Source organism: Microcaecilia unicolor, chromosome 10 (genome assembly GCF_901765095.1).
Source record: "Microcaecilia unicolor chromosome 10, aMicUni1.1, whole genome shotgun sequence".
In the NCBI taxonomy this organism is placed as follows: domain Eukaryota; kingdom Metazoa; phylum Chordata; class Amphibia; order Gymnophiona; family Siphonopidae; genus Microcaecilia; species Microcaecilia unicolor.
The window spans coordinates 189,861,346-189,882,519 of record NC_044040.1 but is presented as its reverse complement, the minus strand read 5'-3'; the positions used below and the strand labels follow the sequence as shown (position 1 = coordinate 189,882,519).

Below are 21,174 nucleotides of genomic sequence, written 5' to 3'. Positions count from 1 at the left end.
ACTTTATAAGCAGTGGATCTATGACTTTGCTCTTTCTTATTTCTTAGCCATTAAGATATTAGGGAATTCATTTTCAAAACAAAACAAAAAAAGGTCCAAAAAAAAAAGTCATAAAGTGGCAGAAGGACATTTTTCTCTCAAAAGCATCCAAGTTGCGATTTTAAGACATTTTGCTCCACAGTTTGTCCAAATTTTAAGTGGCACATTTTGGGTGGGACCTGGGTGCTCCCAAGAAATAGAAATTTTTTTCTGAATTAATGGAATAAAAAGAAAATGTCTAGAGCCAAAATTTAAGATTTTTATAGCTAGACTTGTTTCAATCACGACCAAGTGACCAAAAGGTGCTCTAAATGACCCATACTCCCCCAGTGGTCACTGACCCCCTCCCAGCCCCCTAAGATGTGACAGTGATACTGCATACCAGGCTTTGTGAGAGTTTCACATATGATCGCCATGCCTAGTAGAGCAGCAGGCAGGTCCACGGTCAGTGCAGTGGGCTGTAGAGAAGGGGACCCAGACCCATATCCCATTGTAACTGGTACACATGTAGTAAAACGTGTCAGCCCTCCAAAATACAGTAAATGCTTATTTATTTATTTACAAGTAGAGGAGTGTGGTAGCCGTGTTAGTCCACTCTTAAGGTTATCAATAGAAATCAAACAAAATAAAACATGGAAAAGAAAATAAGATGATACCTTTTTTATTGGACATAACTTAATACATTTCTTGATTAGCTTTCGAAGGTTGCCCTTCTTCGTCAGATCGGAAATAAGCAAATGTGCTAGCTGACAGTGTATATAAGTGAAAACATTCAAGCATTACTATGACAGTAAAATAGATACCATTGGAGATTCTACATGGAATGTTGCTACTATTGGAGATTCTACATGGAATGTTGCTATTCCACTAGCAACATTCCATGTAGAAGGCTGTGCAGGCTTCTGTTTCTGTGAGTCTGACTTCTACATGGAATGTTGCTAGTGGAATAGCAACATTCCATGTACAACCTATAGAAATCAAACAAAATAAAACATGGAAAAGAAAATAAGATGACACCTTTTTTATTGGACATAACTTAATACATTTCTTGATTAGCTTTCGAAGGTTGCCCTTCTTCCTCAGATCGGAAATAAGCAAATGTGCTAGCTGACAGTGTATATAAGTGAAAACATTCAAGCATTACTATGACAGTAAAATAGATACCATTGGAGATTCTACATGGAATGTTGCTACTATTGGAGATTCTACATGGAATGTTGCTATTCCACTAGCAACATTCCATGTAGAAGGCTGCGCAGGCTTCTGTTTCTGTGAGTCTGACGTCCTGCACGTACGTGCAGGACGTCAGACTCACAGAAGCAGAAGCCTGCGCGGCCACATTGGTGATCCGCAAGGGCCGACTTCTACATGGAATGTTGCTAGTGGAATAGCAACATTCCATGTACAACCTATAGAAATCAAACAAAATAAAACATGGAAAAGAAAATAAGATGACACCTTTTTTATTGGACATAACTTAATACATTTCTTGATTAGCTTTCGAAGGTTGCCCTTCTTCCTCAGATCGGAAATAAGCAAATGTTGGTATATGACAGTGTATATAAGTGAAAACATTCAAGCATTACTATGACAGTAAAATAGATACCATTGGAGATTCTACATGGAATGTTGCTACTATTGGAGATTCTACATGGAATGTTGCTATTCCACTAGCAACATTCCATGTAGAAGGCTGCGCAGGCTTCTGTTTCTGTGAGTCTGACGTCCTGCACGTACGTGCAGGACGTCAGACTCACAGAAGCAGAAGCCTGCGCGGCCACATTGGTGATCCGCAAGGGCCGACTTCTACATGGAATGTTGCTAGTGGAATAGCAACATTCCATGTACAACCTATAGAAATCAAACAAAATAAAACATGGAAAAGAAAATAAGATGACACCTTTTTTATTGGACATAACTTAATACATTTCTTGATTAGCTTTCGAAGGTTGCCCTTCTTCGTCAGATCGGAAGTAAGCAAATGTGCTAGCTGACAGTGTATATAAGTGAAAACATTCAAGCATTACTATGACAGTAAAATAGATACCATTGGAGATTCTACATGGAATGTTGCTACTATTGGAGATTCTACATGGAATGTTGCTATTCCACTAGCAACATTCCATGTAGAAGGCTGTGCAGGCTTCTGTTTCTGTGAGTCTGACGTCCTGCACGTACGTGCAGGACGTCAGACTCACAGAAGCAGAAGCCTGCGCGGCCACATTGGTGATCCGCAAGGGCCGACTTCTACATGGAATGTTGCTAGTGGAATAGCAACATTCCATGTAAAACCTATAGAAATCAAACAAAATAAAACATGGAAAAGAAAATAAGATGACACCTTTTTTATTGGACATAACTTAATACATTTCTTGATTAGCTTTCGAAGGTTGCCCTTCTTCCTCAGATCGGAAATAAGCAAATGTTGGTATATGACAGTGTATATAAGTGAAAACATTCAAGCATTACTATGACAGTAAAATAGATACCATTGGAGATTCTACATGGAATGTTGCTACTATTGGAGATTCTACATGGAATGTTGCTATTCCACTAGCAACATTCCATGTAGAAGGCTGCACAGGCTTCTGTTTCTGTGAGTCTGACGTCCTGCACGTACGTGCAGGACGTCAGACTCACAGAAGCAGAAGCCTGCGCGGCCACATTGGTGATCTGCAAGGGCTGACTTCTACATGGAATGTTGCTAGTGGAATAGCAACATTCCATGTAGAATCTATAGAAATCAAACAAAATAAAACATGGAAAAGAAAATAAGATGATACCTTTTTTATTGGACATAACTTAATACATTTCTTGATTAGCTTTCGAAGGTTGCCCTTCTTCCTCAGATCGGAAATAAGCAAATGTGCTAGCTGACAGTGTATATAAGTGAAAACATTCAAGCATTACTATGACAGTAAAATAGATACCATTGGAGATTCTACATGGAATGTTGCTACTATTGGAGATTCTACATGGAATGTTGTTATTCCACTAGCAACATTCCATGTAGAAGGCTGCACAGGCTTCTGTTTCTGTGAGTCTGACGTCCTGCACGTACGTGCAGGACGTCAGACTCACAGAAGCAGAAGCCTGCGCGGCCACATTGGTGATCTGCAAGGGCTGACTTCTACATGGAATGTTGCTAGTGGAATAGCAACATTCCATGTAGAATCTATAGAAATCAAACAAAATAAAACATGGAAAAGAAAATAAGATGATACCTTTTTTATTGGACATAACTTAATACATTTCTTGGTTAGCTTTCGAAGGTTGCCCTTCTTCCTCAGATCGGAAATAAGCAAATGTGCTAGCTGACAGTGTATATAAGTGAAAACATTCAAGCATTACTATGACAGTAAAATAGATACCATTGGAGATTCTACATGGAATGTTGCTACTATTGGAGATTCTACATGGAATGTTGCTATTCCACTAGCAACATTCCATGTAGAAGGCTGCGCAGGCTTCTGTTTCTGTGAGTCTGACGTGCAGGATGTCAGACTCACAGAAGCAGAAGCCTGCGCGGCCACATTGGTGATCCGCAAGGGCCGACTTCTACATGGAATGTTGCTAGTGGAATAGCAACATTCCATGTAGAATCTATAGAAATCAAACAAAATAAAACATGGAAAAGAAAATAAGATGATACCTTTTTTATTGGACATAACTTAATACATTTCTTGATTAGCTTTCGAAGGTTGCCCTTCTTCCTCAGATCGGAAATAAGCAAATGTGCTAGCTGACAGTGTATATAAGTGAAAACATTCAAGTATTACTATGACAGTCTGACAGGGTGGGAGGATGGGGGTGGGTCGGAGGTATGCATGGGGACATCAAAGCATATCATTGATATTCTAACAGGATGGATGTGGATAGGTGAGGGGTGGGGTGATCAACAGAGAAATACAGCTTTATGGTTTATAATGGGCTAGGAACCCCAGATCCTTGTTAAGTCCTTTTTGTTGGGTGTTTACAAAAATGTAGAACGTGCCCATCAAAAAACCTGGGCAGTGTACAATAAAACAAACCTAATCAAATCACATAAAACATCATCAGTGCACTTCCATAAACATAAATACGTACTGTACCTACATTTAAGTGACACCTGCAAGCTTGAGAACTGTTGTAGAGGTGTACAGTGAGGTACAGTATGAGGGGCATAATCGAACAGAAACGCCTATCTCCATGGGCGTTTATCTCCGAGAACGGGTCCGTGAAGGGGCGGAGTGAACCGTATGTTCCAAAAAAAATAGACGCCCATGTTTTATTCGCCAAGGTGTGAGCTGGGCGTTTTTGCTTTTCACCGATAATGGAAAATGAAATCGCCCAGCTCAAAAACGAATAACTCCAAGGCATTTGTTCGTGGGAGGGGCCAGGATTCGTAGTGCACTGGTCCCCCTCACATGCCAGGACACCAACCGGGCACCCTAGGGGGCACTTTTACAAAAACAAAAAAAAAGGTCAAAGAGCTCCCAGGTGCATAGCACCCTTCCCTTGGGTGTTGAGCCCCCCAAATCCCCCTCAAAACCCACTGCCCACAAGTCTACACCATTACTATAGCCCTAAGAGGTGAAGGGGGGCACCTACATGTGGGTACAGTGGGTTTGGGGGGGTTGGACGACTAAGCATTAAGCAGCACAATTGTAACAGGTAGGGGGGGGATGGGCCTGGGTCCACCTGCCTGACGTCCACTGCACCCCCTAACAACTGCTCCAGGGACCTGCATACTGCTGCTTGGGAGGAGGGTATGACATTTGAGGGTGAAAGTAAAAAGTTGTGAAACATCATTTTTTTGTGGTGGGAGGGGGTTAGTGACCACTGGGGGAGTCAGGGGAGGTCATCCCCGACTCCCTCTGGGGGTCATCTGGTCATTTAGGGCACTTTTGGGGGCCTTATTCGTGAAAAAACAGGGTCCAGGAAAAGTGCCCTAAATTCTAGCTACAAACGCATCCATTATCGGCGAAAGGCGCCCATCTCTGTTCGGGTGATAACCACGCCCCAGTTCCGCCTTCACCACGCCTCCGACACGCCCCCGTCAACTTTGTCCGCATCCGCGACGGAGTGCAGTTGAAAGCGTCCAAAGTTCGGCTTTCGATTATACCGCTTTATTTGTTTTTGTGAGAAAAACGCCCATCTCCCGATTTAGGTCGGAACTTGGGCGTTTTTCTCGTTCGATTATAAGCAGGTATGTATTTTTCTGCCCCCAGAGGGCTCACCGTACAATATAAGAGGGTTATAGTGAGCTGTGTGCATGGAACCTTTAATGTGTAGTCCACTGCAGTGCCCCCTAGGCTTTCCCCACAACTCTGCTGGGGTGTCTGTGTGGCCAGTCTACTAAGAATGATGGTCCCCAGACTTCCTAATGGCTGGTTTTGGAGCGGGTTTTCTCTTGGACATTTTATTTGCAAAAGAAAAACGCACTGAGCACAAAACATCTAGGGAAAAGATGGTTTTCAAACCAAAAAGATAGATGTTTTTCCGATTCCAAAATGGCTATGTTCGCTACTCAATTTTTGGATGTTTCCAACAAAACATCCAAAAACGGACTTTTAAAACAAACAGGAGGAAATATTTTTTCACTCAATAGTTAAGCTCTGGAACTTGTTGCCAGAGGATATGGTAACAGCGGTTAGTGTATCTGGGTTTAAAAAAGGTTTGGACAAGTTCCTGGAGGAAAAGTCCATAGTCTTTTATTGAGACTAACATGGGGGGAAACCACTGCTTGGCCCTGGGATCGGCAGCATGACTATTGTTACTATTTGGGATACTGTCAGGTACCTGTGACCTGAATTGGCTACTGCTGGAAGCAGAATACTGGGTTAGACGGACCATTGGTCTGACCCAGTATGGCTAGTCTTATATTCAGGTCCCTCCACACACACGGACACACAGACAGTTCACTCTTTAAGCAACAGACCTGAAACACACAGTAGGACCCAATTTTCTGTGTAGTTTTGCCACTCTACGAGCTAAATAAATAAATTAGGAATTTTCCAGCTGATTAGGGCTTTGCAAGGCTTGGCTGTGCACAAGAAATGTCTCTTTAAAAAATGTTTCATAAAATGAATTCTTTGATAACAGAATCGAGCACTTGTCTTCTCTAGATTAAGGCTCGATTCTGGCACTGTGTGCAGGTAAACAACTTAATGTTACTTCTGATGTTAACTGTGGAACTTTTTCTGTGGGCTTTGTGCCAACTTTAAAAATATGCTCTCCTTGACTTCTTTCTCTTGGCAGCCTTAAGGAAGTGGTTTTGAAAAGGAGAAGGAGACCTTTCGTAGGACATTGTTCTTACTGTATTCTGTGTTGCCTTATCATTCATATTGGGTTGTTTATTTCTTTTTATTATTCTGTTTTATCAATGTTTCGGTATTTTAGCTTTACAATTTCCCCTGCAGTGTTTGTGTCTTGAAAAGGATTTGAAACAGACAAATCTTGCACTTAATGTATTCTAGTCAGTGAAGAATAACTTTGAGATCGCTCTCGGCGAAAGCAGGTGTTAACGCTGATGTGGTGTTTCAGAGTCTCTCAAATGTATTCTGTTTAGTACAGGGTAAGGCAGAAATTCAGTCTGCAAAGCAGTGGAGTTCCTAGGCTGCCTGACACCCGGGGCGGATCGCCGATGCGCCCCCCCCCCCCCCCGGCGAAATTACACCCTCCCCCCCCCGGGTGCATTTTTACCTGCTGGGGGGGGGGGGTGCTGCGAGCCTGTTGGCTGAGTCCGCTCATTCCCTCCCTGCTGCTCCCTCTGCCCCAGAACAGGAAGTAACCTGTTCCGCGCAGAGGGAGCAGCAGGGAGGGAATGAGTGGACTCGGCCAACAGGCGCACGGCACCCCCCCAGCAGTGTGCACCTGGGCTGGTCCGCCCCCCGCCCCCCTTGGTACACCACTGATGCAAAGCATCTGTAATAGGCTAATTTCTTAAGAAAACAATGTCATACACCCCCCTTCTAAGGGCCCTGTTTACCAAGTAGTGTTATAGGCGCATTAACATTTTTTGAAATTAAAGAAGTCTTTATTAAATAATGAGAGATAATACAAAGAGTCAATCACAACAGCATATACAGACAATAATAAACAGCAGACAAGTAGCATAAACCCCCATATAAAATGAAATAGAACATAATATAACAACTTCTATATTTTATAGTAATTTTTGAAATATAACCCCCAAACGCAATTACAGTTAGAAAGGAAGGTGTAAAAGAAGAAGAAGAGAGAAAAAAAATAAAAATAAAAAAACCCTGCCTCCATAAAATAGTTTGCTTAAAAGGAACAATGTGAAATAAAAGGCTCCCAAATCACCTCCCATTTAGATAAAGTTTTACAACGAATAGGCCTCAATCTTTCCATTTCACAAATATACCACAACTTATTCAACCACTTAATCAAAGAAGGGACTTGTTGGGTCTTCCAATAGGTAGCTAGTGTTACTCTAGCTGCTGACATAGCATGGCAAACAAGCAGTGACTGAGATGTGGTTAGACCTGGAGGCTTACCCGGAAATAGAAAATATTCAGGTGACCACCTAACAGGTCTAGAAAGCCAACACTGGAGTCTAGACTGAATCGCTTTCCAGAAAGCTCCCACCTTTACACAAGACCACCAGATATGCCCCATAGTACCCCTCTGACCACACCCCCTCCAACATAAAGGTGAGATCACAGGAAAGATATGATGCAAACGAGCAGGGGATCAACATTTTTTACACACTTGCTCACAATATTCCTATAGGCGCCTACATCGTTAGTGTGTGCGCTTGAGTGTAGGCGCGCTAAAAACACTAACGCACCTTAGCAAACAGGGCCTTAAATTTGTTCATTAAATGTACTGCAATACTTTAAACCTTGGATCTGGGACCCGTTCTACCAGGCATGTCCCCACATCCCCCCCCCCCCCCCCCCCCGTACGCTTTCACTCAATAACTCTCTGCACACAATTGTGGAATAACCATAGGCCGCAGCTTGATTTATTAACATTTAAACTTCCAATTAACATCCGTATAGGATAACCCCCATCCCCGAGCTACAGTTGTCATAACAAAAGCACCCACAGTTGCCCCCTCCGCCGCTTGCCATGATAGCAAAGCAGCAACTTCCACTTCCGGCTGTCACCGCAACTCTTCACCCTTTCGACTCCGCCTTCACAGCAAGAGGCCTGGCCCGTGTGGACCTCCACACATTATTCCGGGTCACCTGACCCATCTTAATGACCTGGCTCAGCCCCCCCATGAGCCATTGCTTCTGTAGCTCGGGTTTTTTGCTGCTGCTACAAACTCCGATGCCATTCCTGAAAAACATCTACAACACCACACAGATAAGCCTCCTCACATCCAGTACATGAGAGGGTGGGAGGGAGGGAAAACTGCCTCCGAGGATCAGACAACGCCTTGAGCCTCGGAGGAAGCAGAGCCCCTCTTCACTTCCCACAGCCCCGCCCCCCAGCAACCTATCCTCCAATCAGCTGCCTGTGTTGCTTCTGTGCTGTCAGCTTCTGTTGATCTGACCAATCCCAGCTGCCCACATGCTCATCAGCCGAACACAACCCCCCACTCCCCCCCATAACCACATGCTCTTCACCCCACTGCCCTCAGAGCCTTCTCGAACGGGCCCAGCCCTCGTTTAACTGGGCCCGTCGAGACAAGCTCTCGGGCCTTTCATTCTGGGACTTCCAGAACTTTATATGGAACTATTTTTTTTAAGTCATAAGCTACATCTGTCTTTAATCCAGCCTGGAGTTCAGTTCTAAAAGTGTTTGTAGTATAAAGTAGCATGCTCGTGTTTCACAAAATTGTGAAGATTGCATTTTAAGCTAATTTATCCAAAGAAGACACAAATATCAGTAGAGCCAATTAAAAAAAAAAACTGCTTACACGTACTTCATTACTGGTATTTATTTATAAATGTGGTGCTTGCTAAATTGTGAAAAACACACTGTACAAGAGACAACATGGTTTTAGTCCTGATGAAGATAGGTTTTGAAACGTGGCCATGTCGGGTGTCTAATATCAATAAACCTGTTGCATTGTTTTTGGATTTGCTTTCTGTTTTGCGTGTAGAACCTGCTTGTTGTGGATCTCTGACACTTCTTCTTCTTCTTTTGATTGCGTTCACTTACATGATCCTGAAAACCTGTCTGGCAAGGTGTTTCTTCATGAGAGAGCTGAACAACACTGCTTTATGCAATCACTTATTCACATCTCTAACTTCCTTACAAAGGACCCTCTCTGCCTGTCCCATGCATTCTAAAATTCAGCTTCTGGGTTTTTTTTTTTTACCGTAGCACCTCCCCTGAGAATGCATCCTTTCATGTTTGGCCAAAAGTTTTGTTAAGGTTCCACCGAGATTTGAACTCGGATCGCTGGATTCAAAGTCCAGAGTGCTAACCATTACACCATGGAACCATCTATTGAATTGCTGTACTGAAATATTTACAAGCCAGGCAAGGAACTTGCTCAGGGTTTCACCATGAAAGGGCCACCAAATTAGTATTTAAAGATCATCCCTTCTGAAGTCCTCCTTGCTGAAACTTCTTGCCCTGGGATGCTTTGCAGACTCCAGCAAGAGATAAAAGACCAACTAACGGACCCATTTACTAAGCATTCCCCTATAGGTACAAAATTAGAGAGAATGTTTAGTTTGTTTGTTTGTTTTTTATGGTATATAATTTTTATTAGTTTTTTTATAAACTTAACACAGTCACAAACTGATTAAGTAAAATACAGCCTAAGTATATCTTTAACATTATTACAAGAAAAAGGAAAGACATTCTTTTCAAGACATATCTTAAAACAATGGCTTCATTACACCCCAATCTCAGATGGGGGGGGGGGAGGTAGGAAATACTGAAGTTTACTTCAAAGTCCAACAATAATTAAAGCAACTATGGCGTTGTTTTTTCTCATTCTATTTTGTCTCTAATGTTGTTTAGCTTCTAGGAAGGATTTAAGCTGATCAGGCATATAATAAACATATTTTATCTGATTTCACCTCATGACACATTTGCACGGGTATGCAAGAAGGAAGGAACCTCCCAGTTCAAGTATTTTGGACCTCATAGAGAGAAACTTTTTTTCTTTTCTCTTGTGTGATCTTAGTTGTATCTGGGTATAACCATACTTTTTTGCCCCCGAATATGCGGTTAACTGATTTAAAGTAAAGTCGCATTATTGAATTTAAATCTTGCTGGAAGACAAAAGAAACAATCAGTGTCCCCCTTTCACACACATCTTCGAGAGATTGTTCCAATATGGCTGTAACATTTTGCAAGTCAATAGATGTTTGTTTGTTTTAATTTCTTGACTTGCTTTCGATTGTATATTTAGCCAATGACTGTGGTCCTCCAAGACATAAGTACATAAGTAATGCCATACTGGGAAAAGACCAAGGGTCCATCGAGCCCAGCATCCTGTCCACGACAGCAGCCAATCCAGGCCAAGGGCACCTGGCAAGCTTCCCAAACGTACAAACATTCTATACATGTTATTCCTGGAATTTTGGATTTTTCCAAGTCTGTTTAGTAGCGGTTTATGGACTTGTCCTTTAGGAAACCGTCCAACCCCTTTTTAAACTCTGCTAAGCTAACCACCTTCACCACTTTCTCTGGCAACGAATTCCAGAGTTTAATTACACGTTGGGTGAAGAAAACTTTTCTCCGATTTGTTTTAAATTTACTACACTGTAGTTTCATCGCATGCCCCCTAGTCCTAGTATTTTTGGAAAGCGTGAACAGACGCTTCACATCCACCTGTTCCACTCCACTCATTATTTTATATACCTCTATCATGTCTCCCCTCAGCCGTCTCTTCTCCAAGCTGTATAGCCCTAGCCTCCTTAGTCTTTCTTCATAGGGAAGTCGTCCCATCCCCGCTATCATTTTAGTCGCCCTTCGCTGCACCTTTTCCAATTCTACTATATCTTTCTTGAGATGCGGCGACCAGAATTGAACACAATACTCAAGGTGCGGTCGCACCATGGAGCGATACAACGGCATTATAACATCCTCACACCTGTTTTCCATACCTTTCCTGATAATACCCAACATTCTATTCGCTTTCTTAGCCGCAGCAGCACACTGAGCAGAAGGTTTCAGTGTGTTATCGACGACGACACCCAGATCCCTTTCTTGGTCCGTAACTCCTAACGTGGAACCTTGCATGACGTAGCTATAATTCGGGTTCTTTTTTCCCACATGCATCACCTTGCACTTGCTCACATTAAACGTCATCTGCCATTTAGCCGCCCAGTCTCGTAAGGTCCTCTTGTAATTTTTCACAATCCTGTCGCGAGTTAACGACTTTGAATAACTTTGTGTCATCAGCAAATGTAATTACCTCGCTAGTTACTCCCATCTCTAAATCATTTATAAATATATTAAAAAGCAGCAGTCCTAGCACAGACCCCTGAGGAACCCCACTAACTACCCTTCTCCATTGTGAATACTGCCCATTTAACCCCACTCTCTGTTTCCTATCCTTCAACCAGTTTTTAATCCACAATAGGACATTTCCTCCTATCCCATGACCCTCCAATTTCCTCTGTAGCCTTTCATGAGGTACCTTGTCAAACGCCTTTTGAAAATCCAGATACACAATATCAACCGACTCCCCTTTGTCCATGTGTTTGTTCACTCCTTCCCAAAGCGCTGCACCATAGAGTACTGGAAGTAGAAAGAGCCGCGAAGCACTGACTGCACATACTGTAGCAGGACTTGCTTACCCGAGCTGAGACGATATTCATGCACCCTTCTGAATTCATGTGCAACTGTCTTTATGTTTCAACAATTTTTTATTTTAGATATAACTACATATTAACAAACATTTACTTTCACAGGATACATACAATTGAGTTCCACATCATTTGCTCTTATTCCAAAATGTACTGCTAAGATCCCCTAAAGTGATGTGGTTTCCCCCTTCTACTTAATCTACATATTTCCATTCCTTAACCCTTATCCTCCCCTCCCTTAATCCCCTCCTTCTCATCTCCCTCCCCCCTCCCGTCAGCCCCCCCAGTAACCCCTATATGCCAAAACCCACTTCTGTCAGCGTATAGTATATGATTATAAAGTATTAACAATAAGACTACGTCCTTTCTGTGTCATCTTATCTAAGTAGCATCCCCGTATTTTAAAGAATCGAGTTTTCCTTTTACAATGTCCTTTAGCCTCCTTTGCCTCCCAAACCAGCAATTGATGCACCTTATTGCGCCAGTGCCAGAAGGTCGGTGGATTGGCTACAGTCCAGTGTTGCAGGATACATTTTCTTGCTACCAGATATTCACGTGCAACTGTCTTTAAATTACTCCACCTATTTTACTCTGTCTTATCTCTGTGTTCCGCATTTGCTTGCACTCAATGCCGACTATTAAGGTGTTGTATTGCGTATTGTGTTGAAAATTAATGTAGCATGATGATGCTGTACTGTGTACTGTTGTTTGACATTTTTGCTGCAGGAATTGTCTGTTGCCTATGTTCAACTTATTCTTGCTGTATACTGCTTTGGGAAAATGTTTTCAAAAATACAGCAAATAAATCCTAATTAATTAATTAAAATAAGGCACACAAAAACAACATAACACACAGAAATAAATGAATGCAACACATAATATAAAGCAAATATCACCATCATAAGTACATAAGTATTGCCACATTGGGACAGACCAAAGGTCCATCAAGCCCAGCATTCTGTTTCCAACAGTGGCCAATCCAGGTCACAAATACCTGGCAGAAACCTAAACAATAGCAACATTCCATGTAGAACCCCAAAGAGTAGCAACATTCCATTCAGATTCTCAAATAGTAGCAACATTCCATGTAGAACCCCAAAGAGTAGCAAGATTCCATTCAGAATCTCAAATAGTAGCATAAGTACATAAGTATTGCCATATTGGGAAAGACCAAAGGTCCATCAAGCCCAGCATCCTGTATCCAACAGTGGCCAATCCAGTTCACAGATACCTGGCAAGATCCCAAAAAAGTTCAATACATTTTATGCTGCTTATCCCAGAAATAAGCAGTGGATTTTCCCCAAGTCCATTTTAATAATGGTCTATGGAATTTTTGTTTAGGAAGCTGACCAGATCTTTTTTTTAAACCCCGCAAAGCTAACCGCCTTTACCACGTTCTCTGGCAACGAATTCCAGAGTTTAATTACACGTTGAGTGAAGAAAAAGTTTCTCCGATTCGTATTAAATTTACTACTTTGTAGCTTCATCGCATGATCGCATGCCCCCTAGTCCTAGTATTTTTTGAAAGAGTAAACAAACGATTCACATCCACCCATTCAACTCCACTCATTATTTTATAGACCTCAATCATATCTCCCCTCAGCCGTCTTTTCTCCAAGCTGAAGAGCCCTAGCCGCTTCAGCCTTTCCTCTTACGGAAGTCGCCCCATTCCCTTTATCATTTTTGTCGCCCTTCTCTGTACCTTTTCTAATTCCACTATATCTTTTTTGAGATGCGGTGACCAGAATTGAGCACAATATTCGAGATGGCGGTCACACCATGGATCGATACAAAGGCATTATAACGTTTGTTTTCCATTCCTTTCCTAATAATACCTAACATTCTATTTGCTTTCTTAGCTGCCGCCGCTCACTGAACAGAGGGTTTCAACATATCATCAACAACGAAGCCGAGATCCCTTTCTTGGTCAGTGACTCCTAACGTGGAACCTTGCATTACATAGTTATAGTTTGGCTTCCTCTTTCCCACATGCATCACTTTGCACTTGCTCACATTAAACGTCATCTGCCATTTAGACGCCCGGAGGGGCATAATCGAAAGGGATGCCCAAGTTTTCCTGGGGATGTCCTCGCAGGACGGCCCCGTGAAGCGGCGGGGAAACCCGTATTATCGAAACAAGATGGGCGTCCATCTTTTGTTTCGTTAATACGGTCGGGGACGCCCAAATCCTGAAATTTAGGTCGACTTAGAGATGGTAGTCCTTAGACTTGGTCATTTCTGATTTTCGGCGATAATGGAAACCGAAGACGCCCATCTCAGAAATGACCAAATCCAAGCCATTTGGTCATGGGAGGAGCCAGCATTCGTAGTGCATTTGGTCCCCCCGACATGCCAGGACATCAGCCGGGCACCTTAGAGGGCACTGCAGTGGACTTCACAAATTGCTCCCAAGTGCATAGCTCCCTTACCTTGTGTGCTGAGCCCCCAAAACCCACTACCCACAACTGTACACCAGTATCATAGCCCTTAGGGGTGAAGGGGGGCACCTACATGTGGGTACAGTAGGTTTCTGGTGTGTTTTGAAGGGCTCACATTTACCACCACAAGTGTAACAGGTGTGGGGGGGGATGGGCCTGGGTCCACCTGCCTGAAGTACACTGCACCCACTAAAAGTGTTCCAGGGACCTGCATACTGCTGCAATGGACCTGAGGCTGGCACAAAATATTTTTAAAGTTGTTTTTTGAGGGTGGGAGGGGGTTAGTGACCATTGGGGGAGTAAGGGGAGGTCATCCCCGATTCCCTCCGGTGGTCATCTGGTCAGTTCGGGCACCTTTTTGAGGCTTGGTCGTAAAGAAAAAGGGACCAAGTAAAGTCGGCCAAGTGCTCGTCAGGGACACCCTTCTTTTTTCCATTATGGGTCGAGGATGCCCATGTGTTAGGCACGCCCACGTCCCGCCTTTGTCCCGCCTCCGACACGCCCCTGTGAACTTTGGTCGTCCCCGTGATGGAACGCAGTTGAGGATGCCCAAAATCGGCTTTCGATTATGCCGATTTGGGTGACCCTGAAGGAAGCCCATCTCCCGATTTGTGTCGAAAGATGGGCGCCCGTCTCTTTCAAGAATAAGCCTGCCAGTCTCCCATTCTCGTGAGGTCCTCTTGTAATTTTCCACAATCCTCTAGTGATTTAACAACTTTGAATAACTTTATGTCGTCAGCAGTTCTCTCTCTCTGTTTTTTTTTTTTTGTTACATTTGTACCCCGCGCTTTTCCCACTCATGGCAGGCTCAATGCGGCTTACATATTATATACAGGTACTTATTTGTTCCTGGGGCAATGGAGGGTTAAGTGACTTGCCCAGAGTGACAAGGAGCTGCCTGTGCCTGAAGTGGGAATCAAACTCAGTTCCTCAGTTCCCCAGGACCAAAGTCCACCACCCTAACCACTAGGCCACTCCTCCTCTGTTCCCTCCCCTTTCCTACTTTAGTGGCATCCCTTCCTCCCTCCCAGTGCTGGAAAACCAACAAGTTGCAGCAACAGAAAAGATGTGCTGCTTCCGGCTGCCCCAGTGCTTCTCTCTGCTTGGTCCGTCTTTAATGCAGCTTCCTGTGCATGGGACTAAGCAGAGAGAAGCACTGGGGTAGCCAGAAATAGTGGCTCATGACTCATTGATTTTCAGGACTGGGAGGGAGGAAGAGGGGCAGTTGCCAGGCATAGGGAGAGGGAGAGCTGCCAGACCCATGGTATGGGGTGAGAGAGAGTTAGAGATGATATTCCTGTTGGTGGGTGGGGAAGGGAGGCCAAATGTCAAGTAGTAGTAGTAGTAGCAAACCCATGGGATGGGGGGACAGGGAGAGATGCCCAACAATTCGGGGAGGGGAGATGCTAGAACCGTGAGATGGATGTAGAGAGATGCCAGGCATTTGGGGGAAGAGAGCTGCCAGACCCACAGGATGGGGAGAGGAAGCGATATTATTCCCATTGGTGGGTGGCAGGGGCGTAGCCAGACTTCAGCAGGAGGGGGGTCCAGAGCCCGAGGTGAGGGGGCACATTTTAGCCCCCCCCCCCCCGCCGCCGCCACCAACTTTGACCCCACCCCCTGCCGATGACCCTTTCGACCCTCCCTCCCGCCGCCTACCTTTGCTGGCGGGGGACCCCAACCCCCGCCAGCCGAGGTCCTCTTTGTCCTTCGTTCTGTTTCTGAGTTTGACGTCCTGCACGTGTACGTGCAGGACGTCAGACTCAGAAACAGAACGAAGGACAGGGGTTAGGGTCCCCTGCCAGCAAACGTAGGTGACGGTGGGTTGGCAGCGGGAGGGGGGGGGTCGAGAGGGTCATCGGCAGAGGGGTCCAGGGCCAAATCTACGGGGGCCCAGGCCCCCATGGCCCCACATAGCTACGCCCCGGGTGGGGAGGGGAGGGGAGTCTAGACCCATGGGATGGGGGAAACGAAGAGAGGCCAGACCCTCCCCCCCCCCCCTTGAAGGATGGAGATATCAGACCAGGAGGTGAGAGAGAAAAAGAAAGGGAGAGAGATGCTGGACATTGGGGGGGGGGGGGGGGGGGAGTGGAGGAAAGAGAGTGAGAGACCAGATTTTTAAAAAATGCGTATTTCTTTATGATTCCCTGAGCACAGTGTTTCTGCTACATACTTCAGTATTGAGACTGTATAGAAATGGACCTAGAATCATGGAAAACAGTGTGAACACAAGCAAGAGAATAAATAAAGGGATCCTTGTGGCCTGCGGAAGTGTGGGTGCGTGTTTTTGGTGCGCGCTGGGCCACTTTTTACCTCATCCGGGGAAAAGGGCTTTTTTTTCAATGGGCTAGGAAAGGAGCCTGCGGTAAAAATGAAACCAGCACGCACCTATTTACAGCCTGAGCCCTTAACGCCACCCATTGATCTAGCAGTAAGGGCTCATGCGCTGCGCACGTGGTGACCGGTCGGCATGCGCCAACTGCCGATTAATGCCAGAAACGCCTCGCGTGGTAGGAAATAAAAAAAATAATTTGTCCCGGCGGTATGGGCACATGCCAAATCTGAAATTACCACCAGGGGCTGCCCTAACCTGTCGGTAGTCTCATTTTGGCACGCACTGTAAACGTGTAGAGCCTTCTGCGTCTTTGTAAAAGGGCCTCAAAGTTAGGAAACAAGAAACAGAATAAAGGGTCCTTTTACTAAGGTGCGCTGAATAATGGACTGCAGTAGTGTAGACGTGTGTTTTGGGCGCGTGCAGAATTATTTTTCAGCGCACCTAGAAAAAAAATGCCTTTTTAAAAAAGTTTTGACGAAAATGAACGTGCAGCAAAATGAAAATTGCTGCGCGTCCATTTTGTGTCTCGGACCTTACCGCCAGCCATTGACCTAGTGGTAAAGTCTCCCGCAGTAACTGGGCGGTAATGACCTACGCACGCCAAACTCCACTTGGCGCACGTCTGATACATGCAGCCGGAAAATAAAAATTATTTTCGTCTGCTACACATGTCGGACACGCGCCAAAAACGAGATTACTGCAAGAGCCACGCGGTAACTCCATTTTGGTGCGCGTTGGGCATGCGTAGACGCTTACGCGGCTTAGTTTAAGGGCCCCAACGTTTGCTTCTCTTTCCAAGGAAAATACTAGTAGAAAGGGAGAACTGGAGAGCATAAGGTTGTAACTTTTACTTGAGAAATGTCGATTGCAAAAGTACCATATTTTTAAACAAATATTCTGCATTAAGTAGTAGGCTGATGTTCTCTAGAGGAACGCTTCTATTTTAGGGAAGGATAGTGCCTAGCAACCGGTGAAGCAGCATTAATAAATAGAGATCTTGTGCACCTCGAACATGAAGTGCAGTGCTCTGGTAGCTATATTGGTCCTGGAGTCTTTAATACCTTTTTATTACACCAATATGTAAACTGTGCAGTGTCGAGAGCTTTTTGAGACGCTCTAGGTTCATTTTTCATCTGCAGAATGGACCTAGGGGAGTCTCAAAAGCTCTTGTATTGTTTGTGCATAGAATATATTACTTATGCTTTCCATAGTTCTACTAGACAGATGTCTTAGTGAACTAATTAGGCAGAGTACAAAGCTGATACTATACAGAACAATAAAATAAGTAGTCAAAATGTAAACAGTGCCAAATAACGTTCCAGTTTCACATTTTACACATTCATTAAAATAGATACAGAGGATGCCGTATCAATACAATTGCAGTTACACTTTTTAGTTGTTGATGTAAGCTTAACAGACTATGAAGGTGTGTTAACTGACAGAGGTTATCTAGGTTATTAAATCATAAAGGGGTCCTTTTACTAAGGTGCGCCGAAAAATGGCCTGTGCTGGTGTAGACACATAAGTACCTAAGTATTGCCATACTGGGAAAGACCAAAGGTCCATCAAACCCAGCATCCTGTTTCCAACAGTGGCCAATCCAGGTCACAAATACCTGGCAAGATCCCAAAAAAGTACTGAACATTTTATACTGCTTATCCCAGAAATAGTGGATTTTCCCCAAGCCCATTTAATAACGGTCTATGAACTTTTCCTTTTAGGAAGCCGTCCAAACCTTTTTAAAACTCCACTAAGCTAACCGCCTTTACCACATTCTCTGGCAACAAATTCCAGAGTTTGATTACACGTTGAGTGAAGAAAAACTTTCTCCAATTCGTTTTAAATTTACTACATTGTAGCTTCATCGCATGCCCCCTAGTCCTAGTATTTTTGGAAAGCGTAAACAGATGCTTCACATCTACCCGTTTAACTCTACTCATTATTTTATAGACCTCTATCATATCTCCCCTCAGCCGCCTTTTCTCCAAGCTGAAAAGCCCTACGTGTGTGTATTGGACGCGTGCAGGCCCATTTTTCAGCGCACCTGCAAAAAAGGCCTTTTTTGGGGGCCGAAAATGGACATGCAAAATGAAAATTGGCACACGTCCATTTTGGGCCTGAGACCTTACCGCCACCCATTGACCTAGCAGTAAGGTCTCACGCGTTAACACCAGGCGGTAATGGTCTACGGACGTACAATGCCGATTATCACCTGGTTAGCACCGCACACCGGAAAATAAAAAATATTTTCTGGCGCACATAGCAGATGCGCGTCAGAAATGAAATTACCGCCCGGGCCACGCGGTAGCCGGGTGGTAGTTCAAAATTGACGCGCGTACGAGCCTACGTGACTTAGTGAAAGGGCTCCAAAAGGAGCAACATATTTTGAATATTTCAATTGTTTTGTAAGCTGTAGTTTACATTCTGGAAATGTTAGTTCATTCTCAAGCATCATCCAGTTCTTATTCCAGTGATAATAGTAAAACTCAACAGGGTTTTTTTTTTAAACCTTATTTTTTAAAATAATTTTACAGTCACAATGATACATGGCTTCATGTTTTCAGTGGTTGAGATGTATGTTGAAATTCTTTTATGTAAAAGAGGCCAACGTATCAGCCAACTAAACAAGTATAAATATTACTTCTTAATTTGTAATTTATAAAAAAAAAATGAAGGGATCCCTCAGATCAGCCTTTCACCCATTGTCTACCCAACTGGGTGACTTGCTTTAGGGCAGGGGTACTCATATCTTTCCTAGGGATCCCCAGGCCAGTTGGGTTTTCAAAATATCCCTAATGCATGAGAGAGATATGCAAATCTCTGTCATTCATATTCATTAGGGGTATTCTGAAAACACGACTGGCCTGAGTATCCCTGCTGTATGGTGTCTCTTAGCGTTCTTTCATTTCGGGTTCCTTACAGACACTGCACCATTTAAAGCCCTCACTAGTTCGCCTGTGCTACTCCACTATACCATTAAATATAAATGTCCATGTCACAAAAAAAAAATATATAAAAAAAAAAACAAGAGCAAAAAACTGTGTCGTACATCATAAGAACATATAAATAAAAAGAAGTCACATACTACTACTACTACTACTACTTAACATTTCTAAAGCGCTACTAGGGTTACGCAGCGCTGTACAATTTAACATGGAAGGACAGTCCCTGCTCAAGGAGCTTACAATCTAAAAGACACCTCCATCTTTAGCCACCAGAGCACCTGGCTCTGCTCCCCCCCTTCTCAGACAGCCCTAGTCCAAGGTTTCCTTTTTCCTCTGAACAAACACCCTATCCTTTCTTTCTCCCTCCCTCTAAACACGCACCCCGAGACAGCTTGTACCCTTTTTCCTGTACTAAGTGCTGTGAGCCAGTTACATATATGCAAATATAATATACTTTATATATCCAAATCCGTGTGGATTGCGTATTCTTTGGGAACCCACTGCCTCTGTGAAGTGGACCCCGGGACCAACCCTAGACGATAGCTGACATCTTGCACTTAAGGAACTCAGCGCAATCAGAAATATTAGAGCTGTCCTTCATGGCAGCCAATACTTTCTCATACCAAGTGTCCCCTCCCCTTTGTTATTAATGTCGCCCGACTCTGCTGGTTTCATTGTACAAAGCGCGTCAAGGACTTGGGTGATGATAACTCTGTCCAAGCTGCTTCACTTTCCACAGTTCCCGCTGAACATTAATCAAGTGTATTCACATTGTGTTTATTTTATTTATTTATGTATTTGTTACATTTATATCCCACATTTTCCCACCTATTTGTAGGCTCAATGTGGCTTACATAGTACCGGAGAGGCGTTACAGACTCCGGTGTAAACAAATACAAAGTGATGTTGTGGTAAGATAAAGTCCATGTGGCACAGCCACACTAGGGAATCGTACAACGGAAGAGTTGTGTTATGTCCATTACGTTCTTTAGTTTTGTTGTGTTGCAGAGATCAGGCATTTAGGTAAATGCCATCCTTCACGAGTGAGTGCGCACGCTAAAGCACTGTGCTGTAACTGCAGTGTGCAGTCCAGGCCCATTCCCCACTCCAGCCTCCTCCCCCCTCCCCATAGCAAGCTTATAGTGCATGATTTAGGGGTCCTTTTACAAAGCTGCGGGAAAAAAAGCCCTGCAGTAGCGACAGGAGCCATTTTTACTTCAGCGGGTTAAAAACCCCTTCAAAAGACCTGGCCATGTGGTAAGATCATTCATACTGCATGGCCATGCGGGGAGGGAATACTTACTACCCCCCCATTGAGGTGGCAGTATGAGCTCCCGCTGTAACCTGGCAGTAACGTTTACCGGCAGGTTAGCGCCTCGCTATAAATTGCAAAATTATTTAACCGTCATGCTGGAAATGGCATGTGCTCAAAGTGGAACTATCACCAGCAGCCATATTGAATGGCCTCCCCAGGAACTGCTAGGAATGTACATGATCACACCACAATTAAATTCTAATGAAATAGTCAATTGATGGCTGTATTAGGTAGGGTCAGTGACATTAGTCTCTGTCCCCCAAATTCTGTTTATGGCGCCTTAATTTCTGCGTGCTAATTTGGCCACATGGCCAAATTGCACTCACAGGTTAATTGATTAATTAGCCAATTGGCACCGATAATTGGTACTTAA

General features: G+C 43.9%; 1 protein-coding gene and 1 non-coding gene across 2 annotated transcripts in view; one reads left to right on the top strand and one right to left on the bottom strand.

Annotated features, from left to right (window-relative positions):
- The window catches only part of PPM1L (protein phosphatase, Mg2+/Mn2+ dependent 1L), a 271,207-nt gene that overhangs the window by 103,671 nt on the left and 146,362 nt on the right, over positions 1-21,174 (top strand). The window lies entirely within an intron of this gene.
- TRNAQ-UUG lies at positions 9,374-9,445 on the bottom strand. Its single transcript has one exon. It is a non-coding gene; the product is annotated as a tRNA-Gln (tRNA).